The sequence below is a fragment of the Lissotriton helveticus genome, chromosome 2_1 (genome assembly GCF_964261635.1).
Source record: "Lissotriton helveticus chromosome 2_1, aLisHel1.1, whole genome shotgun sequence".
In the NCBI taxonomy this organism is placed as follows: domain Eukaryota; kingdom Metazoa; phylum Chordata; class Amphibia; order Caudata; family Salamandridae; genus Lissotriton; species Lissotriton helveticus.
Genome location: NC_136059.1, coordinates 1,331,148,396 through 1,331,174,956, shown reverse-complemented (window position 1 = coordinate 1,331,174,956; position 26,561 = coordinate 1,331,148,396). Strand labels below are relative to the sequence as shown.

The window sequence follows — 26,561 nt, the reverse complement described above, 5'->3', positions numbered from 1 at the left end:
GGAAGACAAGGACCTGTTCAAAAGCTGTTCCACGTCAGAAGCTGTGAACCAGGGGTCGGTGTCCAGCGGGAGTACCAACAAGCCTTGGCAATGATAACAGGTTGGGTAAACAAAAAAGGTACAACGTTGGGACCAGCATGGTCCAATGGACTCACCAATTTCAAGAGAGTCAGAGCAGGGCCCAAGCAAGCAGGAGAGCCCACTGAAGCCAAAGAAGACCCTCAAGAGGACCCACAGGCCGAAGGCACAGTAATCGCAACAGGACCTCAAGCAGCTTACCAAAGATGCAGGCCCACTGTGCAGAGGATGCGGTGAGGACAAATATCTTGGCAGGAAGAGCTGCTGGAACGTCTTGTAGCCCAAAGATCTCTGGAGTACAGAACCAACAAGCCTTGGAAACAGCAAGTCCATGCGGTGCACAGTAGTTAAGTTCCAGCGGCTCCAATGATGGATACTTGCCTCAAACATGCTAAGAGGACAGGTCAGGCCCTGACGGAGTTGCAGAACCACTACTTGTGTTGCTGAGCCTTTTGTTGTCCATGGGACGTCAGGAGGACCAGCCCAGTCAGCTTTGTTGCAGTGCTTGCAGATGCAGGTGAGTGATTCCTTCACTCCAAGGGAAATTCCATCTGATGTTTTTGATACCCACAGACATGAAGAGGAACCTGGAAGAAGCACAGGCACAGACAATGAAAGACTTGCAGAACATCAAGACCAGGAGCAGCATGTTAGGAATTATGCACGAAGTTTAACCAATTCTGGAACCACAGAATGGAAGCAAGACCTTTAAGTTGAGGTTACGGTCAGACACATATGCCTTGAAGTTGTGCAAAACATTAGAAAGTGTACATGTTGTTTTGTTTGTTGTATTTTATTTTATATGCTTAAATAACATTGGTGTATTGGAAACAAATTGTAAGCATGATTAGGTCCTTCAGGTTTTCTCCCCGTGTGCTGCCACACCCATTTTCCATGTGCAGTACTCTGCCAGTTGAAGATGAGCCAAACACCCTGCATGAGTAATGTGTCAAATAATTATTTGTAAGCATGACTAAGGCCTTCAGGTTTTCTCCACATGTGCTGCCACACCCGTTTTCCATGTGCAGCACTCTGCCAGTTGATGATGAATCATACACCCTGCATGAGTAAACCCCACCCGTCCCAGAGCTATAAAAAGGAATGTCTCTCTAGCCGACATGCTTGGCCTTGCTATTTCTCCCGCTTACCTGCTTTTCAGCGCGTTTATCCGGCTCTGGTTCCTGGGCTCATCTTCTCAGTCCGGACCTGTACTTCATTCCCTCTTCAGCTCTGGTTGCCTTGGTAACCTTCCAGAGTCCAGCATCGCTTCCGGATTCTCTCAGCAGCTAATCAACAAGAAAAACAAAAGAAAGAGGACAAAGTTGAGAACAAGGTATTTCCCTGTGTTCGTGTCTTGGGAATTCAGTCACAAGATTTAACAGGTACTCTTTCTTTATACTTTTACTCGCAAACTGCAATCAAAGAACATTTAATTCCAGGACAATCAAGAATTAAGTTCAGACTTATTGGAATACGACGATTGTTGTTTTTTTTTGCATTTTAAAGCAGGTGGCTTTTTTGAAGAACTCTGTTTTCAAAAAGTAAGTTATTGACAATTACTCTTTGAATTATTATGAGAGACAGTATACCAAGAATTAAGCTTGTGTAAAGGTTGACATGCTTTGTTTCTTTCCTAGCATAAGGTGTAATTAAGAAACACTACCAAAGAATGTCTTCACCAATGATTGGATGAACAGCAATGGTTTATAAGAGTTGCAACCTTTATTAGAGAGGTTTAAATAATAGAAGGTATTGAACGTATCTTGATATTATTCACTAGTTGATATATGAGTAATCTTAATCCAGTATTTAATACCTATATCATGTTTATTGTTTAAAGACAAAAGCACAGTGCCACAAAATAGTGCCAAAACGAAGCTGAAGGTAGAAGTTTGTGAGTGCACCAGAAGTACTGCGAACAAGATTTGAAGGATGCCACGCCTCTTATTGTTGAATTGTCAGACGATTGTTCTGAGTTTATAGATCTTGTTGTGAAGTTGGATCACCGTTTAGGTGAACGCGAGGGAGAAAGGTCACATTTTGAGGGTAAAATCATTACAATAAAAACAGAAAGAAAAGAAGAAAAATGCCAGATCCTGAACCTATGCAAATAGTGGGCATAAAAGGTCCTTTATCTACCGAAGAAAAGGAACATAGATGAAAATATAATATGTGCTTCTACTGCGGAAAAGTCTAGGCATTGTGGCCGAGATCGTTCCATTAAGCCAAAGGGTTTCAAGAAGCTCAACATTGTGGCTGCCATCACTCAGGAAAACGAGAACTCTTGTCAGGAAAGGAGGCTGCCCTGTCGAGAGGAATAGATTTAAAGATCTCCCAACATTTGCCCAATATCGTAGCACGTATACCATGGCATTTCACAATTCAGGTTACTCTCATTTGACTGTCCAATTAAGACACACAATTTCGGTACTTCTAGATTCTGGGGCTACAGGCAATTTTTTTGATATTCAGTTACCCAAAAAATTGGGTATTTCTACAGTCCTGAAGACGCAACCAGAACCAGTCCATGCATTGGATGGTTCTGAGTTATCATCCAGTCTAATTACCAATAAAACGAGTCAAATTACCTTAGTTTGTCAGAACGGTCAAACAAAACAAATCAGTTTTGATTTAATTGGCACACCCACATTTGGAGTCATTCTTGGAGTACCATGGTTAATTTTCCACAGCCGTAAAATAGATTGGGAAGCCAGTTCAGTTCATACGTCTTTATTTCGGTAAAATTCACCATAAAAGACATCACAAAAATACAGTTAAAACGTTAAAAAGAGAAAACACAATACATAATACAAAGTCACATCTTAGTCCGTGTTTTAGATGGAAACTGTTTGATTGTATTTAACCAAGGGATTTATTTAAAAACTCTAATAAAATTTTATCAAAAAGACGTACGTATAATAATCCTAAGATAAAGGTATATATGTATATATATATATATATAAGGGGAAAACATCACTCATAGGGTATTCAAATAGACTAGCGCTGTGGGTACCTAGTTCTAATGACCCAAGACCAGCCTAGAAATTTAGCTACTGCTATGGCCACTGGGAGTGATGTTACCGTCCCTAACAACCATAAGGCCTCATTGCCCCCTCTAGTGTTTAGGTTTCTACAAATTAGTTTCAGCCATTTTTTCCGTGGGGCGGCATATGCAGGACAAACGAAAAAGAAGTGTCCCACAGATTCCTCCTGATCTTAACACCACGGACACAAATTCCCAGACCCACCCTTCCATTTATGTGTGAACGATCTCAGGGGTAGCGTTCCTACTCTAAATTGGTGAAAAAGTTTTCTGTCGCTACTCTTTGTTATGGCGTCCCAGTAGCTTTCCAGAACTGGATCCACCTTGTGACTCAAAAACCTGCCAGAAAGAGTTAACGAGCGATGTTCCACAATCAACTTATTTCTATAAACAGCCCAGAACTGGTCCTTGAGATCCTTTTTTGAAGGGAACACATTACTCATGGGGTCAGACCATAGTTGAATAAGACCCATATCTGACAAGATGGATTTTACTGCTTTAAACCAGGGAAGATTGCCACAGCCCACTATGTGTCTAAGATCATCTAGTCCCCCAGCAAAAGTAGCCAATTCAGGAGTTACCCAAATTCTCCTCAAAAGTAAAATAATCCTCAGTTTTGCCAATTCTTCTATTGGATTACAACCCAAGTCCAACAATAATGGTAGCATAGGGGTCGATTGAGGGAGACCCACCAAATTACGTAAAAGCTTATTTTGGATTTTCTCAAGTTGGGACAGGTCAACATAGCCCCAAAGATCAGCTCCATATACAATGGCCGATCTTATCTTGATGTTATAAATTTTAAGTGCTGGGCTTATTCTCTTGGTAAGGGAGGATTTCTGCTCCTTAATAAGCATCCCACTCAACTGGGAGAATTTTAATGACAGTACATCTAGCTGGGCTGTCCATCTTAATCTGTAATCGAGTACCACCCCTAGGTAAGTCATCTTGTTTACCTGTTCCAGATTTGTGCCATTAAGACTTACTTGGCCTACTCTTGGTCTATTTTAATGAGAACCATAAACTTGGTTTTACTTGTATTAACCTGCAGGTCGTTAGCATCACAAAATTCTTCAAATTTGCTAAGTGCCAATTGTAGCCCCTTTTGTGTTTTTGAAAGTATGAGCGTATCATCCGCAAAGATGAGGAGGGGAAACTTCATACCGCCCAAGCTAGGGGCGTCCGTGGGTGTGTCTGAGAAAAATTCAACAACTCTACTAATGAATAAAAGAAAAAGGGTTGGAGCAAGGACACACCCTTGGCGGACTCCTCGTGTCACCGGAAACTTTTTGGTGACTTGGCCCTGCATACCCCATCTAACCTGGGCATAATTTTTCTCGTGAAGTCTTATGATTATGTTCAACAGAACCTTCGGCAGTCCCATGAGTGTCAGAGCTTCCCACAATTTGGCTCTTGGAACTAAATCAAAGGCGGACTTTAGGTCCACGAAAGCCGCATAGATCACTCCTCCACCTAAAACCACCACCTTCCAATATATAAGAATAAATCTTAGGACCTGATCAATTGTGCTTACGCAGGGCCTGAAGCCAGCCTGCATGGGTGACAGTATTGACATTTCATCCATCCATGCTGAGATTTTAAACAGCACCATCCGTGAGATGATCTTTTGGATGGCGTCGATTAGGCTAATCGGACGATAGTTTACTGGCAGTGAGCGATCCCCCTTTTTAAAGATTGGAAGGATTTCCGCCCCCTGCCATGAGTCTGGTATTGGGGCTCCATCTGCCACAGCATTAGCAACTTTCAATATATAAGGAACCCAAGCCACTTGATCAAATTTGAAAAGATCTGAGGGAATGCAATCTACACCGGGAGCTTTCCCCACTTTGGTCAGGCTTAAGGCTAGCTCTACATCTGTACGGTCAAAGAGAGGGACTAAGCCCGGAGTTCTAGGCAGGGCCAAACGCCCACTTGCGCCAGAGACTACTGAGGGACCAAGGTTACCAAACTGTGCCCCGAAGTGTGCTACCCAATCTTCTGCCGCTACATGGTTGGAGGGAAGTTGAGACTCATAAGAATTCCCCCATTTGAGAACCTGCCAGAACCTCGATTGATTGGAAGATAAACTGGCCTCATAAAGATCCTGCCAGTGTTTATCATCCCATGCTATTTTGGCCTCCTTCTGGCACTTTTTGTATTCCTGCCTTCCCTTCCGTATTGCTGCACTATCACGTAACTTAAGTGCCGCAATTAGGCCAGTGTGGGCCTGGCAACACCTACGATTATACCACTTACACCCACCCAAAGGTGATTGGATTTTCTTTCCGTTTTTTTTTTAGAAGTAAACAAGAGGGATTTCAGTGAATTAAAAAGATTATCATATAGCCCACAAATATCAACAAGATCAGTCGTAGTCTCCATAGCAAGCGTGGACTCCACAACTTTCCCTGAGATTATTTTTAGGATGGCGGGCTCCTCCACAACCCTACACCACTGCACCCTTCTCCTATCGTTCTCCAAGAACACATCTGCCGTGGCACAATCATTCGGAGCTCCCTTAAGGTGATTTCTATCAAGAACTAGGCTGAGCACCAGTGGGTTATGATCACTCTCTGGGCGATCCACCACTATCATATCAACCAGAGAGGACCAGCACTCAGCCCTAATAAGGATATAATCAATCCGACTCGACCTATGGCCATTGTCAAATGTATGCATCCCATTTTTATCTGAAGGGGTACGACCGTTCACAGCTCTCAGACCCCATTCTAGGCAGAACCCCATCCAGTGGAAAGCTGCTTCTGTCGCTTTCTTGACAGGTGCTAATTCTAGGGATGGAACCTTCCAAAGTTTATCTTCTTCTACCAGGAAGTCCATCTCACTTCCAAAGTAGGGCTCAAAAGTGCAGTTTAGATCGCCTGCCAGGATAATGAAGGATTCCCTTCCAACTTGGTTAAGAATAAACTCTAAATCATTAAACATACCAGTTGGACTGCGTCCACCCGTAATTCCCAGTACATAAACATTTATAATAAGTATCGCCTGGGAACCAGGTCTTGAAAGCTTGATCACAAGGATGTCTGGTTTGTGGTGGGCACCTCTACGGTAGGATAATCCAGTGACTGCCTTATCCAGACGCATAGGCCCCCAACTGGTCTGCCCGCTCCTGCCCTACTGGCTGGTTTATAAAAAATTGAGAAACCCAAGATGATGGATGGGGTCAATCGCCCAGGTCTCTTGAAATGTTAAAATATCCTGATTATTCACCAGCTCCACCCACTCCTCAATTTGTACCTTATTGCGTAGGCCGGCTAGATTCCACGAAATAAGTTTCAGTGGGACCGGATGGTTTGCCAAATCCACCTGTGCGGATACATTCACGCTAGATAGTGTAGTGTCACCATCCCTCTGGCCTAAAGTGACCTCTGCTGGTACATCGACCCTCCAAAGGGGGGAGCAGATGTTATTAGTTACACCAACTCCACAGACAACCTTATCTACTTCCAAACTTGTGCCATGAATCCCTCTGTATAAGTCAGACTCCTCATACCCAACCTGAGATGCCGTTACATCCTGTACATCATCATTAGATATTAATTTTTTGGGTTCTTTATTGATTGGGCAAACAACTGGGGGGAGCTAAGTCAATCCACCCCATCCAAATTGGACAGAGGATCAAATCTATTAAATAAGCAAGGATAGTGACCTACAGGATCTAAATAATTTTGGATATGAGTCCGTTGCCTATAGAGCTGCCTATGTAGTGGCTCTTTTGGGCCTCTATTACTCCCAGGGTAAAAGTATTCCAAACCCAAGGTTTGAACATCACCTTGTCTTCCAAATCTCGGGACTCTTTTGATATGGCCTACCACCCAGGGGTCCCTGAAGTTTACTATAATGCAGTCCCCTTCCAGATCCTTTGTAGTTTTGCCCAGCCAACTGACTCTTCTGACTCCCAAAATATCAGCATTACAGGCAGGAGGGAGCCTTCTATTTTTATTCAACCAGTGTATCACCTTGTGTTTCAAATCCTCGTGAGATTCTACCCTCTGTTCCTCCCCCAATGGGCAGACCCCTACCATTACAATCGTATAGGGTACGGCCTCTGGGGGGAGATTCACACGAGGGGGGCTTAGTAAGGGCGTCCTCTTTTCTACTGTTGGGTAACTTAAGGGATTACTGCCAACTGGCTTCTTTAGCATGGTTGTCTCTGGCAAGGGTCTCCCCTCTTTTGGTCCTACCCCTGCTTTGTTATTGGCCCTTACTGCTCCACCTGCGTTCTTTTTAGGACCTACATTAGGAGGCTGGATAGTGGTGTCTTGTACATGGATTGGGTTAACCACCATCAAATCCGTACCCTGCCCCACACCATCTGCATTGGGAGTAAAGTTTGCAACCCCCCCGAGCCTCTTACTAAACCATCAAGTTTAACAGAATTAGCTAAAACTTGTTTCTCAATTTCAGTTTACTTAGTAGAAAGCAGCCTAGTTCTTTCTAACAATGGTAACAACAAAGATTTCACAAGACATTCTATATTAAATAGTAGGCCGGAATTTTCACTATGATTGCTTGGGGCACCCTCGGTCACAGTAATTGGGGGCGAAGTTATGCTAGAAGGGCAAGCACGTATCTGGACAGGAGGAACCTCGTCACTCTTCTTGCATAGCTTAGACCGACCACCCCTGGAACCTCCACCTCCTCTTTTCCTTTTACTGGGCTTGCGAATACACGGTGGCAACTCTTGCATTAGTAAACTTGGGGGGTTGGAAGTGAGATCCGGAGTAGAGGCATCGGTAAGTGAGCTGGAGTGCATGTCAATACTGACATTGTTGGAGTCCCCCGAATCGTTAGACAAAATAATATGTTCCGCCACAGGATGAACATCCACGATGGTGACCAAACGGTTCGTCTTTGTAGGAGGTACCGGGGAAGCAGCACCCCCGATGGCACCCAAGGAAGACCGCTTACCCCTGATTAAGTCAAGAGAAAGTCTCTTCTCAGTAAGTGCTATCTCCTTAGCTACAATTGACGTCGCTCTAGTGAAGAAGTCATCCAATGTGCCCGTCATCGCCCCTCCTGTTGAAGTGAGAGTTACTTTCCTTTCTTTGCCTGAACGAAGTGGCATTGTAACTAATTTATTGGTTCTCCAGAAGTAAGGGAGATGGCCCAGTCCGGCCCTAGTCGGCCTTTGACGGCCGTGGACGGCCCGCCCTTTGCCCGGGCTTAGCCCCGGGCGCTCCCGCGCCGCGGTGTGGTTCGCCAGGTAAATAGGGAAAGAGGAAGTCAGGGGGCGGAGCAAGCAGGGAGAGCGGCTCAGGTGGTGCGCGTTAGTCCGGCAGAGACTCCTGGGATATGGAGTCCCTACTGCACCGCTCGCAGCCCTGCTGATGTGCCGATACCCCCCTTAACAACCCCAGAGGCACTGCAGACTCCCGCTGGTTGTCCTTGCGAAGCGGGACCCGCGAAGCGGTTCCGGCGGGCTGTCTGTTGGGTTGGACGGCAAGAAGCAGGATACAGAGTCCGTTACAGGGTCTCCACTGGCGAGATATTTAGAAGGAGTGTCCCGCAGGTATGCTTCCAACAGGGGTATTTACCTTCCCAAGCAGGGGGCGGAGCAAGCAGGGAGAGCGGCTCAGGTGGTGCGCGTTAGTCCGGCAGAGACTCCAGGGATATGGAGTCCCTGCTGCACCGCTCGCAGCCCTGCTGCTGTGCCGATACCCCCCTTAACAACCCCAGAGGCTCTGCAGACTCCCGCTGGTTGTCCTTGTGAAGCGGGACCCGCAAAGCGGGTCCGGCGAGCTGTCTGTTGGGTTGGACGGCAAGAAGCAGGATACAGAGTCCGTTACAGGGTCTCCACTGGCGAGATATTCAGGAGTGTCCCGCAGGTATGCTTCCAACAGGGGTATTTACCTTCCCAAGCAAGGGGCGGAGCATGCAGGGAGAGCGGCTCAGGTGGTGCGCGTTAGTCCGGCAGAGACTCCTGGGATATGGAGTCCCTGCTGCACCGCTCGCAGCCCTGCTGCTGTGCCGATACCCCCCTTAACAACCCCAGAGGCACTGCAGACTCCCGCTGGTTGTCCTTGCGAAGCGGGAGCCGCGAAGCGAGTCCGGCGAGCTGTCTGTTGGGTTGGACGGCAAGAAGCAGGATACAGAGTCCGTTACAGGGTCTCCAATGGTGAGATATTTAGAAGGAGTGTCCCGCAGGTATGCTTCCAACAGGGGTATTTACCTTCCCAAGCAGGGGACGGAGCAAGCAGGGAGAGCGGCTCAGGTGGTGCGCGTTAGTCCGGCAGAGATTCCTGGGATATGGAGTCCCTGCTGCACCGCTCGCAGCCCTGCTGCTGTGCCGATACCCCCCTTAACAACCCCAGAGGCACTGCAGACTCCCGCTGGTTGTCCTTGCGAAGCGGGACCCGCGAAGCGGGTCCGGCGAGCTGTCTGTTGGGTTGGATGGCAAGAAGCAGGATACAGAGTCCGTTACAGGGTCTCCACTGGCGAGATATTTAGAAGGAGTGTCCTGGGAAGCACTTTACTTTACTTTAGACTCATTATATTGTCGTACACATTGCTGTCAAGAAGCACATGGAGAGTCAACAGCATTACTTCATGGTGCTCATACCACAACTCTTTTAAATACACTACCTAACGAATATCAAGAATGTATGGACATTTTTGATCCTGTGAAGGCAACTATGGTACCTCCACATAGGTCATATGACTGCAATTTATTGCCAGGTACCAATTTACCTAATAGTCAAGTGTATGCACTCACTGAAGCCGAGAAACAATATTAAAAAGGTACTTAGACGAACTGTTGGAACTAGGCTTCATTCGTCATTCCCCCTCGCCTGTCTCCTCGCCTCTCTTCTTCATCCCAAAATGGGATAGAGGTTTTTCCTTTCTTTTCTCAAAGTTTCATATAGCGCAAACTTGACCTGCAATCAGGTATCACAGCGATTTACATGAGCACCAGTTGCGTTACATGAGGACACATTCATTTTGGTTAGGCACAGGGAGATTACGTGATTTGCCCAGAATCACAGGATGATGAGCATTGTTGCCGAGACTTGAACCCAGTTCCCCAGATTTGAAGTCCATCGCCCTAACCGTTAGGCTACATCGTCTCCCCAAGGCTTGAGGGCTTGTATTGACTATAACGGACTTAAGGTAACAATTAAAAATAAATATCCATTACCACTGATTCCTGAAGTCTTGGATCATTCAACCATCTATATAAAATTGGACTTACGTGGGGCATATCATCTTATACAGGTCAAGGAAGGTGACAAGTGAAAAACTGCATTTAGAACTGAATTTGGATTATTTGAATACACTGTCATTCCCTTTGACCTGTGTAATGCCCCTACATCATTCCAATACTTCGTAAATGAAGTATTAAGTGACTTTCTTGACATTTGTGTAGGGGGTCTACATCGATGATATTCTAATTTATTCTAAAAATAGAGAGGGACATACTCAGCAAGTCAGGGCAGTGTTAAAACGTTTACAAGAACATTATCTATTCGTTAAATTGGAAAAATGTACATTCAACACTGACCCTGTAGAATTTTTGGGATACCTCCTGTCTCCAATGGGAATGATGGACCCAAAGAAAATAACTGTCATACTTGACTGGCCGGGACCTAGTTCAATTAAAGAAGTTCAAAAGGTATTAGGTTTTGCAAATTTCGATAGACTTTTCATTCATAATTTTTCAGAAATCGTCTCACCTATCACAAAACTCCTACAAAAAGGACAACCTTTTCTTTGGTAAGAGGAAGCTGCACAAGTATTTCAGAAATTAAAACAGAAGTTTACATCTGCACCTATACTGAGACATCCCAACCCAGATCTTTTTTTTTTTGTTCAAGCTGATGCTTCTCAGGTCGCCGTAGGAGGTGTTCTCTCCCAAAGAAATTCAATCAATGGACAAATACACCCAGTAGCCTTTTGCTCAAAGAAATTGCTCCCTGCTGAGCAACATTATACAGTGGTAGAGAGAGAGTTGTTAGCCATAACATTGGTCTTCACAGAATGGCACCATCATTTAATGGGGACTAAACATCCAGTCACCATATTTACTGATCATAAAAACCTACAATGCTTCAGTTGAGTCAAAGCATTAACACTTCTACAGATGAGATGGTTACACTTCATTTGTGGTTTTCATTTTGTGATAACATATCGACCAGGCTCCAAACAAATACAGTCAGATATCCTCTCATGCTTTGGTCATACAGCAGACTCTAAACATGAGGGTTCTATTCCTCTGATTATTCCTGCTGACAACATTATTGCACCAACATATCAACAAGTCTTCCTACTTTTATTAAAACAAGAAACTCTAAAACAGGATATACCCAAATGGTTATCACAGGCAAAGAACACAATCAAAGATGGAATACTATATCATGAGAACTGTGTATTTGTACCCACTCCAGAATTACAAAAACAAATCCTGATTTGGTATCACGATTCCGCTTTAGTAGGACATCCTAGAAATCAAAAAACTTTAGCAAATTGTAAAAAAAACAATTTTGGTGGCCATCAATAATTAAGGATGTCAAAGAATATGTTGAAACATGTCCAATCTGCGTCTCACATAAAGCACCTGCAGGTTTTTTTACAACCTTTAACTACCCCCCCAATTCTTGTTCACCATTAGTCTAGATTTTATTACAAACTTACCACCAGCAAATGGTTACACTACTATCCTTGTAGTAGTAGATTATCTGTCTAAAATGGCACTTTTTTCCCCTACATAAATTACCTACATCACTGGAGTTTAGCAATATTTGTATAAATCTTATTGTGAGACTACATGGTTTACCATCTAAAATTATATCAGTCCGTGAAGGTTAATTCACATTAAAATTTGGGAAGGAATTGTGCAAAAACATAGGCATGGAAGTAGCATTATCTACTGCCTTTCACCCAGAAACAGATGGACAGATGGAATGGATGAAACAAACTCTAATTCAGATTCTCCATTGTCTTCTGGCAACTATTACAAGTGATTGGGTTAAAGCTTTACTCATTGCAGAGCTTATTTACAATAACAGTACCCATGTAGCTACTCATTGCACTCCATTTTGCTTTTTAACTGAGCATCAGCCCAAGGCTCTACCAGTTTCCTTTGATACTTCTTTCATTCCTGCAGTCACTGAGCGACCTCAACAATGATCAGATATTCAGGCAAAAGCTCAAATCTATTTAAATAAATATAAAGAAGGTATGAAAAAACAAGCAGATAAGAAAAGAGAACCCACCCTACAATTTAAAACAGGAGATAATGTCTGGCTTTCCACCAAACATTTAAAATTAGAAGGTCTAATAAAATTACAACCTCAATATATTGGACCCTTTTCCGTAATAAAGATTCTCAATCCAGTCACAGTTCAAATGGAATTACCCCCCGAATACCCTGTACATTCTACTTTCCATGTATCCATATTAAAATTCTTTAACCCAGAAACAAGAAAAGAACCCCCTCCACCACCAATTCCAGTAAAAGGTCATTTAGAATATGAAGTCCAATGTATTCTTGACTCTAAGAGATTAGTGGTTGCTTGTATTATTCAATAACCTGGAAAGGTTATGATGCTTGTGAGAATTCATGGGAACCGGCCTCTTTTGTTAATGCACCACAATTGATATGCCATTTTCAGCTTAGATGTCCTCACAAACCACGTACAGTGGGACGCTGTTTGAGAGCAGCGACTGTTAGGAATTACCCAAGAAGCTTAACCAATTCTGGAACCACAGAATGACAGGAAGCAAGACCTTTGAGTTGAGGTTACGGTCAGACACATGCCTTGAAGTTGTGCAAAACATTAGAAAGTGAACGTGTTCTTTTGTTTGTTTTATTTTATATGAATAAATAACATTGGTGTATTGGAAACGAATGGTAAGCATGTGTCAGGGAAGTCAAGTCTCTTAAGGGACAATCTGTTGGGGTCACAGTTTTTCCTCCATCTTCAGGGCACGGGGGCTGGTCCGCTTTAGTCAGAAAGTACCTACTAAATATGGTGGCGCAGCGCTAGGTCAGCGCTGCAGCCTTTCTGGTGAGCTGCGCGAGACTGCTCTAGAGCACAGCTGAGGCTTGCGCTGGCTCTGAGTGCCGCGCACTTCACCGAGATCGTTGGAAGAATCGGTTGATTTCTGTCTGCGTTCGAGTAGATGGTGAGAGTAGCAAGGCGATATCTTCGTATTTCTTACCATCGGTAGGCTAGTTATCTACGCGTCGGTTCTCAGCAGTGATAAACTCCGGTCACTTTTGGTCGTTCCTCTGCTCTCCACAGAACTCCTCGCTTCAGTGCTTCCTGCAGTATCCAGTCACACAAGTACCTAGAGGGCAAATAGGAGAAAGAGAGAGAGTTTCTGTTAGACTTATATTTTAGTTCAAGTGAAAGGAAATGTTTAGATAAAAGTTTAGTTTTAGGCTTGCATTTTGTCTCTAAAACGAAAAATGTAAATAGAAATTAAACTTACATTCTAGTAAGGCCAGTGTCTGCTCTATCCTGTTAAAAGAAGAAAGGCAAGTTTAGTTCTAATACGATTCTTGAAAAAATGTTGATTGGTGAATAATTTAGAATTCAAGACTTATACTTACCTTTCTGTATTCGTCTGCGCAAATTTGTTCCTGCTGAAAGAAAGAAAGTTAAAGGTTAATTTCTGAATATTTGATTTAAAATAGAAAATGGAGGTAAACTTTAGAAAGGGATTAGCAGTTAATTATCTCAGCATTTGTAAATTGCAGGATACATTGCCACATCACTACTCCACAAGCAACTACCCAAAGGCATTCATATCCAAATAGAGGAGGGGCTAATGCCTGGTCTCCCAAAGGTAGGTAGTAGTCCCTCTAGAGATGACAGAGTGATAATAGAAGAGTTGGTCATTAGGGTTTTGGTTGTAATTCTGTTTATGTATTACAGTGTGAACAGCGCCCAAGAAGAATATTGAAGGTTGCTGTAGAAGACACTACTGAAGACCAGCAGTCTCTTTTCTGTCCCATTCCCTTTCCCCCTACTAGAGTTTTCATTTGGTGCGTGGAGGGAGACTCGAGGAGGTATTGGGAATAGTTCCTCATTCTGTTCCAGTGGGGTTCCTCTGGATACATCAAGTAAGACTTTTCTGACAGCATGATCTGAAAGAGACATTTAGTTATGGCGTCAGACTGGATCCAGAGAATTTTTCTTCAGCAGTACCCCTGTGCATCGGTAGGTGGTGTCTGTCAACTCTGTGTTCGTCATTGGTGTCGTGGTCGCTGGAATGACGCCAGGGTATCTACTTAGACGCTGCCCCTGCGTGCTGACGTCAGGTCTTTCTTTTTCCGTGCCAGCCAGTGCAGATCCAAAGAGAGCGGTACCTCAAGTCAATCTTTTACTCTTTTTGCTACATTTGTCGACTTCTTTTTGAGTTGTTTGACTCCGGGTGCACGCAGGGATGTCCCGTCCTCGAACTGGCTTCAAGGCTTGTGCCTCCTGTCACAAGCTGATGTGGTTTACTGATCCGCACCTTGTGAGCCTTTGGTATTTGAGGTGCGACCACGACCCAAAGTCGTGCTCCGACTGCCGGGCCATGAACCCGAAGTTTTTGCGGGAGTAGTACCGAAAGCTTCTCGAGGCCCAGCATTCCGCTCCATGCCGCTCAAGTCCCGGTCGAGAGGGAGGTCGCGGGACCGGTCGTGGAGTCATCACCACCACGCCTCATCTTCGGGTAAGTCAAAGCACAAGAAGAAGGCGAAGAAGCACTGTCGCTCTTCGCGTTCTCCCCGTATGTCAGTTGTCGGAATGCTGGAAGTGGAAGGTAGTCATCCGGCTTCGCCTGCAGAGCCTAATGGGTCAACCCCGGCCTTCCCTCCCTTCCCTGGAGCTGGAACGACCCCTGCCCAACTACGTAGCTTTTACAAAGCCCTCCATTCCATCTTTGGGCATCCCGACTCTGCCGGCGCACCTTCGGGCCCCGCAAACTCAGCTGGGGGCTCTAGGCCTTTGATGCCGGTGGCTTCGGCTCAGGCACTGCAGGGCCCCTAGGGATCCAGGCCAGGATCCGTATCGGTGCCGCTCAACCTCGTGACACCTCCTCCAGCGCCGAATCCAGTGGCGATACCTCTGCCCCTTCCGATGCCGGTTGTGTCCCCTGCCGACGTCGACCTCGGCTTCCCCCTCGATGTGGACATGGAGCTGTTCCGGCATCGACAGACATCGGGACGGGCAATGACTGGTACTTTTGTACCACTGTTCTCCCCTGGTATTCCCTATCGCCCAGAGTGGCTACCAGAGGAGGGTGAGGAGGACTGAGAGGAGTCTGTGGACCCTTTGGCAGACCAGTTGGAGGTACCGGACTGGAGAGAGAAGTTTCGTGAGGCCAGTGGTCTGAACACCTCCCCAGACCTTGGCATGATTTCTCCCCCTACCGTAGCTACGGAGGAGGGTGCATCTTAGGCAGTGGTGTTGCGTAGGGTGGCTGAGACCTTAAACCTTGAGCTTCCTAAGGTGACGGTTAGGACTATCCTCCTGACCAAGGTGCTTCAGCCAGCAGCGGCCTCTTCGGAGCCCCTACTGCCGTTCAATGAGGCCCAAACAGACATCCTTTTGGGCACTTGGTCCAAGCCCAACACAGGGGCTCCTGTGGACAGGATGATTGCTCGACGCCACCACCCAGCCCAGGAGACCGTATTTTCCTCTCTCTACATCCCACCCCTGAGAGCTTGGTGGTCCAAGCCTCTACTTCCAAGGGTACATTCCCTTCTGCACCACCTGATAGGGATTCCAAGAAGCTGGACCACCTTGGGAAGATGTTTTCTTCCTCCAGCTTAGGACTGCGGTTCGTTAAAAACTGCATGTCTCTTGGGCCATTACTCCCACTCGGTATGGGACTGGGATACGCAGGTGCTGCCACAGTGCCTGGAGGAGGCCTGGGCCGTGCTCTCCCATGCAGTTGCCGAAGGGAGAGACGTAGCAAATTTCGCCATAAGATGTGGGCTGGACACCACCGACTCACTAGGCAGGATGATTTCAATGTCAGTGGTCCTGGGAGGCTATGTATGGCTGAGGTTCACTGGCTTTTTGGTGATGTCCAAGCGACGGTCGCCTCTTTGGTGACAAGGCAGAAAATGTTCTCACACGCTTTAAGGACGCCAGGGTTACAGCCAGATTCTTGGACCTCGCTTTCACCTCCCGCCCAGTGCAGTCTGGTTTTTGCTCCTTTCATGGCTATGGAAGAGATGCCCCGCCACATTCTGCCCAGAGCCACAGGCCTGTGAAAGCTGTCCAGCCTCTGCACGGCCGGGGACGTGGGTCCCACGTCATGGGTCTGGGGACCAGCAGGTGGGCCAGTCCACCAGCGCCCCCTCTGCAGCAGCCTCCAAACCCTCCTAGTCTGACCTTTCAGGGCCACCATTCGCCAGTGGGCGGAAGCATTCGCCAACACCTCTCCCACTGGCTCAACATCACGTCAGACAGGTGAGTTTTGCAGATAGTCCGAAGGGGCTACTCCGTTCCCTTCAAGACTACTCCTCCCTCCATGCCACCTCGATTCCATCACATGTCTAGGATCACTTGGCCCTTCTACAACAGGAAGTTACAGCTCTCTTGGCCAAGGGAGCTATCAAATGAGTTCCTGCCCCAAAGTAGGTTGTGGTTGTTATGCCCACTACTTTCTGACACCCAAGAAAGACATGGGCCTGCGTCATATCTTGGATCGCCGGAATGTCAACTGCTTCCTCCGGAGGAGAAGTTCAAAATGTTGACTCTGGCTCAGGTCCTGTCTGCCCTCGACCCTGGAGACTGGATGGTAGCGTTGGACTTGCTTGCAGGACGCTTATTTTCACATCCCCTTCCTGCCGAAGGGGTTCCAGTCTTCCCCTAACTCGATGACTGGCTGTTGAAGGTGTCTCCCATCTCCAGACTACGGCCGGCCTCCTGCATTCGCTGGGGTTCACCATCGGCGAGCCGAAGTCACACCTGATTCCCTCTCAGAAGCTCCTTTTTATCTGAGTGGTTCTGGACACAGCTCAGTTTTGGGCTTATCCTCCCGAACAGCGAGTCCGGGATATTCGGGCTATGATTCCGATCTGTCAGCGCTATCCCGGGTTTCGGTCAGAATGACCCTGAGGCTACTGGGCCTCATGGTGTCCTGTATCCTGTTGGTGGAAAATGCCTGCTGGCATATGCGAGCTCTGCAGTGGGACCTGAAGTTCCAGTGGGCACAGCATTAGAATCAGCATCAGGGGAATCTTTCGGAGGGCACTGCACAACAATTGCAGTGGTGGCTCACAAACCAAGATTGGGTCAACGGCAGATCCCTCTTCCTTCCCCAACCAGAGTTTATAGTGGTGGAAGATGCATCACTTCTGGTGTGGTTTGGCCACATACGAGAGGTGGAGATTAGAGGCCTCAGGTCTCTGGTGGAGTCCAGGCTCCACATCAACCTTTTGGAGCTTTGGGCAATCGGTCTTGCACTGAAGGCATTTCTTCCTTCTGTCAAAGGGAGTGTAGTGCAGGTGTTCACGGACAACACCACAGCCATGTGGTACTGCAACAAACAGGGCGGAGTGGGATTGTGGACCCTATGTCAGGAGGCACTTCATCTCTGGAAGTGGCTGGAACATCAGGGCATGTCCCTGGTGGTTGAACCCCTGGCAGGTTCTCTGAACACCAGGGCGAACGAGTTCAGCCGCCGGTGCATGATGGATCACGAATGGTGTGTTCACTCGGAGGTGGTGCAAGGTCTCTTTCAGTGGTGGGGAGAACCTTGGTAGATCTATTCGCCACTGAAGAGAACGTGTGATGTCAGCAATTTTGCACGTCGGAATTTCCAAGGCGGCATGCGCTAGGGGACGCTTTTCATCGCAAGTGGAGTTGCGGTCTTCTATACGCCTTTTCGTCTATACCACTGCTGTCCAGAGTGCTGAAGAAGATCAAACGTGACCGGGCCCAAGTCATTCTTGTGGCTCTGGACTGGGTTCGAAGAGTCTGGTATCCTGAGCTTCTGCACATGGCAATCAATCCTCCAATCAGAGTGCCCCTTCGGGAGGATATTCCATTGCAGCATCAGCGGACGGTCTTCCACCCGAACCTGTCCAGCCTCCTTCTCCTCTCTGCATGGAGATTGAACAGCAACAGTTGACAGCTTTCGACCTTCCTCCCGAAGTCTATAATGTTATCTTGGCAGTCAGGCGTCCCTCCACCAAAACGGTATACGGCTGTAGATAGAACAAATGTGTGGCATGGTGCACTGCAAAGGCTGTGGATCCCCTTTCTGCACCCCTTTCAGATGTTCTCGTCTTCCTTCTTTCTTTGGCCCAGCAGGGCTCTGCTCTGGGCACCTTTAAAGGCTACTTTTCTGCCATCTCGAACTTTCTTCAGCTTCATGACCAGCCGTCTCTTTTCAAGTCCCCTATTGTAAATCACTTCCTTAAGGGCATTACTCACTTGTTGCCTCCAATTCATTTCATAATGCCCCTGTGAGACTTGAGCCTGGTTCTGACCTACCTTATGTGCGCTCCTTTCGAGCCGCTGCATAACTGTCCTCTCGGAGCTTTAACTCTCAAAACTGCCTTTTTGGTTGCCATCACCTCTGCTCGCAGGGTGAGTGAGCTTCATATTCTTTCTTCCAAACCTCCTTTCCTGGCTGTTCATCCCGACAAAGTTGTCCATCACACTAAGCCTTCTTTCCTTCCCAAAGTGGCTACCTCTTTCCACATAGGACAGACCATCACTTTGCCCACGTTCTTTCCGCCTCCGCATCCTTCTAAAAAGGAGGAGAGGCTCCATCGTCTGCATCCAAAATGTGCATGTGAGATTCTGACTGGGATAGGGACCTAAAAAGCAGACTGCAGTCTTTAGTGGCGTCTTTTGTTTTATTTTTGTGATAGCAAGGGTGTCAAAACATAAGCGAAACAATACACAGAAAGGAATGAGCTCCACACTAAGTTCCACTCTTGGCTCTGGCTTAAGCTCCTGAAGAGGCTTCTGATGACAAACAGACGGTTCTGGAATTCCGGATACTTCTCCGAAGGGTTGCTCAAAAGAAAAGGAAAAGAACACCCTGTTTTAGTGTGTGGTTTTGGGGATTCAATGTAGAAGGAGGAGGGATGGGGACGTGAGGGGATCACCGGGGTTCCAACATCCACCAACAAGCAAAACCAGAAATGGCCAAGAAGAGGTGGTAAGGAGGACCAATGAAAAACAGCCCCATGACCTCCCTCACCCACCCCTAACCCGTCCCACCTCGTGAAGAGAACAGACCCCTTAAGCGGCCCCGTACCTTGTCCAGCCACACTTCTCCAGAAGCGTGGCGGGGCGGCGCATGGTATCGGTGGCCTCCTGGCTTGTCGGCAGGCAGGACCGGGTCGTCGTCCACAGCGGCGTCAGGCACTCCGTCGATCACCGAAAGTCTCTCCTCTCCTGCTCCAGCTCCGTTCGCGGCGTTCGCGTGTTCCAGGAAAGAACCAGCTTCCTTATCCGCCCTCGACGCTTCCAATTGGTCAAATGGCGATGACGTCGGCTCCGCTGATTGGCTCCCGAGAGATGACGTTGCTGCCGAGGGCAAGTGTGGTGACGTTACCCAAGAAACGTTAAAGGGGCCGACAGGGTCCTGCGGACGGGGCGGAAACGAACAGGGATTAATGTTCGCACCTTGCTCGTCCGTGTCAGTGACCCCTTGACAGTGCACTTTCATTCTATCTGGATCACACAAAACAATTCCGGGTGGATGAACAACTCTTTGTTGGCTACGTGGGCTCCGAAAAAAGGTCGGGCCATGCAAAAACGAACCATCTCTCAAAGGGTCGTTCTTTGCATAAAAATATGCTATTCCTTAGTGAAAAAGGAGCCTCCAGTGGGGTTACGTGCCCATTCCACCAGGGCGACAGCAGCCACTACTGCTTTAGGACATGGAGTCCCACTTAATGACATCTGCCAGGCATCTACGCGGGCTTCATTGCACAGGTTTGCTAAACTCTACTGCCTGGACAGCCAAGTCTGGAGAGATGGCTTCTTTGGCCGTTCAGTTCTCCAGGACTTTCTGGTGTGAACTTGGTTCGCTGACCCACCTCCGGGGTTGGTATTGCGGGGGTATCTATTCTAAGTTGAAGAATCCATAACTAATTGTCTCTTTCAGATGAATAAGTTACTTACCTTCAGTAACGATATATCTGTTAGAGACATAGATAAGTTATGGATTCTTCACCACCCCACCCATCCTCCCCATTTTGCGAAGTGACTACTAGGGTAAGGGACTTCCTTTCAGGGCCCAAGTTTTGTGCACCAGTGTCTTTCATGGCTCTGCGCTTCTGGCATGGAATGTCATGTAAAGAACTGATGTCAGCGCTCAGGGGCAGCATTTAAGTAGATACCCTGACGTCATTCCAGCGACCCCGATGCCAATGATGAATGCGGAGTCAACCGACGCCACCCACCAATCCGCAGAGGTACTGCTGAAGAAAAATTATCTTAATCCAGTCTGACGCCTGGAGTAATTCTAAGGTGAGAAATCCATAACTAATCTATGTCTCTTACAGATATATTGTTACCGAAGGTAAGTAACTTGTTCATTAAGGCCTTCAGGTTTTCTCCACATGTGCTGCCACACCCATTTTCCACATGCAATACTCTGCCAGTTGATGATGAGTCAAAGGAATGTCTCTCTAGCAGAAACGCTTGGCCTCATTATTTCTTCGGTTCCTGGGCTCATCTTCTCCGTCTGGACTTCCTGTGCGTCATTCACTCTTTGGCTCCGGTTGCTTTGGTAACCTTCCAGATTCCAGCATCTCTTCTGGATTTCCTCAGCAGCTAATCAACAAGCAAAACAAAAGAAAGAGGACAAAGTTCAGAACGAGGTATTTCCCTGTGTTCGTGTCTTGCGAATTCGGTCACAAGATTTAACAGGTACTCTTCCTTTATACTCTTACTCGCAAACTGCAATCAGAGAACATTTAATTCCAGGACAAGAATTAAGTTCAGACTTATTGGAATGCGATGATTGTTGTTTCTTTTGCATTTTAAAGCAGGAGGCGTATTTGAATAAGAACTCTGTTATCAAGAAGTAAGTTATTGACAATTACTCTTTGAATTATTATGAGAGACAGATATACCAATAATTAAGCTTGTGTAAAGGTTGATATGCTTTGTTTATTTCCTAGCATTAGGTGTAATTAAGAAACACTACCAAAGAATGTCTTCACAAATGATTGGATGGACAGCAATGTTTTGTAAGAGTTGCAACCTTTATTAGAGAGGTATTAATAATAGAAGGCATTGAACCTATTTTGATTTTATTCACTAGTTGATATATGAATAATCTGAATCCAGCATTTAATACCTATATCTTGTTTATTGTTTAGAGACAAAAGCACAGTACACGAAATAGTGCCAAAACGAAGCTAAAGGTGGAAGCTTGTCAGTGCACCAGAAGTACTACGAACCAGAGGTCGCAGTGTCTTTTCTCTTTTTTTTTATTTTGTCCCATTCCCCCTTCCCTTGGGATTCTCCCTTGACACAGAGTGTTTTAATCACTTTTGCTGAGGCAGGGTATTGGGTTTCAGCATTGTATCTCCCCAAGGGAACAACCTGGTTTTCATGTGGGTGGTAACCTAACACAGCAAGAGCCTTTCTTGGAACAGTCTTGGCTCCAGGTGAGTCCAGCAAAGTCGAAGGTGCCCAGATGGTCGAAGTTGATGTGGTTTTGTGTTTGAATCTTGCCATACAACAAATCTGAAGAACCACTCACAGGTAAGCACTTAAGTACCCCAGGAAATAGGTTGGAACGATTCAAGAGTCCCTTCCAGAAGAGGGCCTGGACAGAGGGGATGATACTCCTATTTCCTTTGTCCAGTTTGGGGCAAGAGTGGTAGCCCAGGGCTCTCTGAACTGGCTCAAATTGGAGTATGCAAAGAGTCCACCAAATGTGCCCTTGGAAGCAGTCTAGTGGCGCTGGCAAGCGCCCCATGCCCAGCCCAATACACTAAGTCCTGTCTGGGAGGTGGTCACACCTCCCTGTGACAGGAAACCTCTTGTTCTACCTTCCCCTGCTCAAGCTCACATGCAGGAGGGCAGAATCATGTCTGTGGTCGGCAGCAGCGCTAGCGTGCTGGCAGACCCTGGAAGGCTGTTACCAGGAATACTGGGAGCTTCCCAGAGGAGCCCTCCAGTGCATGGAATCATACCCCAACACCGGTAACGGTGTTGGGGTATGATTCTAACATGTTTTATACCAAAAATGCCCAGGTTTAGCCCAACCAATATATAGTTTTGACTCATAGCCACTATATGTATAATCATGGCTGACTGGACTTACAAAGCCTGGAGAATTTACTCTGGGTTTGTATGGGGTGTCCTGTGCATGCAAGGCACCCTTACACTTATAACCTAGCACCTTGCCTTCAGGATCGAAAGGCCTGCCTTAGGGTTGACTTGTATATTTTATGTGCAGTGACCTCAGATATAAGGAAACTTATATGTGTTGTAAGTGGTGCTAGCACCAACTCACACAGGTTGCAATGGCAGGCATGTAGTCACAGTTTGAGTGGTCTCCCATGGGTGACATAACACATGGGGCAGCCTATGGAAGATCCCTGGGGTACCTCTGCCCTGTGTACCTTAGTACCATATACTAGGGACTTACATGGGTACACCAGTAGCCAATTGAGAAGGTACCAAAGTACTTACCACTGTCAAATGTAGGGAGAAAGCACAGTGACTGGGGTCCTGATTAGCAGCATCCCAGTCAGACTAATCATAAAACAGAACAACTGTAGCAACAAGTGTGGGTAACCATTAAAGCAGATCCTACTTTCCTTCACCAATGTAATTGAATGTACTAAGGTGAAACTCTTCCATGTGTTAAAGAAATACATTTTTGAACTTTGGAGATGCGTTAGTATATTTGATTAAGACGTTTGTTGCACGATTGTGAGCTGTTGGCTTGGTATATGCTGTCCACTAATTAAAGTGGGCATCTTGCACGAGTCCAAACAACCCTTAAGGTGATTTAAGAGGTGATAAATAACCTTAGAAAGCTATCCAAGTGGTAGCTGTGGAGAGCAGCCTTCAGGCTTAGTCTTGAAGGAATGTTAAGCAGCTTGTTTTACAAGAATGCAATCTTATAGTATTGGTTAAATTAAAGTAGAACCAAACAGTAGTTATAAAAATATGTATTTATTAATAGAACACTTTCTAGTATGACACAGTATATCCTACACAGATATAATCACAAATCACACAATACTGTAGCACAGAAACAATACTAAATAGCACTAATACACAGTGGGCCCGGGGGGAGGAACCAAACCATATATTAAAATAGTGGCATAAGAACCACAACTTGACTCAGGACGGTATCTAGAGGACGTAGAATCACTGGGACCCCAAGGACCCACCCAAGGTGAGTAAGTAGGGACCACACGGAGGATGGGTGCAGTGTGGGAACACGACCGCCTCTGACGTACAATTCTATGGGGAAGTCACAGTTGAAGTTTTAAAGTTTAAGGAACCTTCCCATTGGACTTCAAAGACACCCCTTGGAAGATAGGAGGTTGGAGAGACACCCCATCCGTGGATATCACTATACCAGAGTTACCTATCCCAGGGGAACTGGGTGGATAGGTCTAAAGTGGCGTCGGAATCCGCCGTCGATCTCAATGGAGGACTTCGAAGAAGAGCCACTTCTGGAAGGACGAAAAGTGTCAGTTGGAATCCAAAGGTGGATTCTGGTCAAAGAGTACCTGAAAGAAAAGAGGACATAGTGTGGGTCACTCAGGAGTGACCAGGGGTTTGGTAGACAAATGCTCACAGATGTAGGGTGCTTCAGGTGCGTCAAGGGAGTTCTTGATTCTGCAGCCATGGGGACCAGGAGATGTCGAGGACAACCAGGAGCTGGATAACCTGTCCCACAAAGGATGTCGAGGGATGAGGGGTTGGTGTCCGGCGGGAGCACCAACAAGCCTTGGCAACAGCAACCCACACAGAAGTTCAAAGAAGGTTACGGTTCGGACCAAAAAGATCCAGGAGACTCACTAAAGCAAGGGGGCAGTCCTGGAGCAACCAGGGGAGCGCAAGTAAAGCAAAATTGACCCTCAAGTGCACTCACAGGCCAAAGGCATAGAAGTTGGGCGAGGACCTCGAGCGATTTCACCAAACAGCAGCCCATGGAGAACTCGGTGTTAGAAGGCTGAAGTTCCTGGTAGGAAATGGTGACAGAGTTTGGGGCTACACGGAACCCAGTGCACTTGTTCGGGAAACACCAACATACATATACACTTGCAAATGAGCGCTGTGCACAGGGGTATGGGTATTGCAGCACCCACAAGGTATTCTGACCTCCAACTTGGTGAGAGGGCAGCTCAGACCTTGAGGGACATAGGGACCCACCTCCTGTGTTGCTGGAGCCTCAGGGTTTGTAGGAGTTCAGGAGCAGCAGACCAGTCAGTCATGATGTGGTGCCTGCAGATTCAGGGGAGTGACTCCTTCACCCCAAGGGAGATAAGTATGGGCGTAAAATCCATTCCGCTCGCGGATTTTGCGGATTTTCGGCAAATTCTCGGCACATTCGCAATCCGCGAACTTTCGCAAATACGCACGAAGCGGATTTTTTTGCTTGGTCGCGCTTGACAAATAGAATATTATACAATTTTGCGGCTCGCGGCGTTCACTTACCGTCATTCAGCGTTTGAAGAGTTGTTTTTCTCCATGTTTGCGTATGCTGCGCCATTTTGGATCTTGCTGTGGGATCCCACGGGAGTTTGTCGACCGCGATTACGTCATCGCGGCTTGCCACCTTGCACAGCGAGAGTTTTTCAACGCGAGTACGTCATAAAGGCCCGTGATCACGCATCGCGGGAGTAAACACTTGCGAACACGTAGATGCGGCGGGCAGCGACAATCTCGCAATTGCGAAATTGCAAAATTTGCAATTTCGCACAAGAAATCCACCAGCAGTGAGGCCTTTTTGACTTTCTTTGGATCACTTTTGGTTTAGAAATTTCACAAGTAAGTTTGTTTGGGGCATTACAGTTGCTGCAACTACAATTTTGGAACTTTTTCAGAACATTAAATAAAATATATTGTGGTTAGCCACAGTAGTATCCAGTAGGACCAGGGTTAGTTATGGGTGCATGATACAACTGTTTTGTTGAATTTCAACATGATTTAGGGCATCGATGGCATGGGATTGTGGTGATTTTTGTGTGTTTTTCGATTTTTGGGCTGTTGGGGCCTTTTGCCCAGGGGTACTCAGTGGTGCATGGACTGAGTCTTTCTGTGGGGTCTCTTTAATGTAAACATCATGGAGGGCATGGATGGCATTGGATTGTGGTGATTTTTGTGTGTTTTTTGATTTTTTGGGGTGTTGGTGGGGCATGGCCATGTGGGAGGGGGCCATTTTGAGGACTGGTACAGGCAGGGCCTGGCCATGTGGTGGGGGTCTAGGGGCCATTTTGAATCCAGGCAGTGTGCTTTGTGCCATAGGCCTGCATCCAATGTGCCTTGCTTTCATCCATTATGCCCAGGGTTACTCAGAGGTACATGGGCCTAGTCTTTCTGTGGGGTGTCTTGAATGTAAACATCATTGAGGGCATGGATGGCATGGCATTGTGGTGATTTTTGTGTGTTTTTCGATTTTTGGGCTGTTGTTGGGGCCTTTTGCCCAGGGGTACTCAGTGGTGCATGGACTGAGTCTTTCTGTGGGTCTCTTTAATGTAAACATCATGGAGGGCATGGATGGCATTGGATTGTGGTGATTTTTGTGTGTTTTTCGATTTTTGGGGTTGTTGGTGGGGCATGGCCATGTGGGTGGGGGCCATTTTGAGGACTGGTACAGGCAGGGCCTGGCCATGTGGTGGGGTCTAGGGGCCATTTTGAAGCCAGGCAGTGTGCTTTGTGCCATAGGCCTGCATCCAATGTGCCTTGCTTTCATCCATTATGCCCAGGGTTACTCAGAGGTGCATGGGCCTAGTCTTTCTGTGGGGTGTCTTGAATGTAAACATCATTGAGGGCATGGATGGCATGGGATTGTGGTGATTTTTGTGTGTTTTTCGATTTTTGGGCTGTTGTTGGGGCCTTTTGCCCAGGGATACTCAGTGGTGCATGGACTGAATCTTTCTGTGGGGTCTCTTTAATGTAAACATCATGGAGGGCATGGATGGCATTGGATTGTGGTGATTTTTGTGTGTTTTTCGATTTTTTGGGGTGTTGATGGGGCATGGCCATGTGGGTGGGGGCCATTTTGAGGACTGGTACAGGCAGGGCCTGGCCATGTGGTGGGGGTCAAGGGGCCATTTTGAATCCAGGCAGTGTGCTTTGTGCCATAGGCCTGCATCCAATGTGCCTTGCTTTCATCCATTATGCCCAGGGTTACTCAGGGGTGCATGGGCCTAGTCTTTCTGTGGGGTGTCTTGAATGTAAACATCATTGAGGGCATGGATGGCATGGGATTGTGGTGATTTTTGTGTGTTTTTCGATTTTTGGGCTGTTGT

At 46.8% G+C, this 26,561-nt stretch overlaps 1 long non-coding RNA gene across 1 annotated transcript in view; it reads right to left on the bottom strand.

Moving 5' to 3' along the window:
* Positions 1 to 250: 250 nt before the first annotated feature.
* The window catches only part of LOC144819736 (uncharacterized), a 100,699-nt gene continuing 74,388 nt past the window's right edge, over positions 251 to 26,561 (bottom strand). The window contains exons 2-3 of the long non-coding RNA XR_013607540.1: positions 1,227 to 1,364; positions 251 to 665 (exon numbers count right to left, since the gene is read on the bottom strand). This is a non-coding gene — a long non-coding RNA (uncharacterized LOC144819736). The remainder of the gene's footprint in view (positions 666 to 1,226; positions 1,365 to 26,561) is intronic.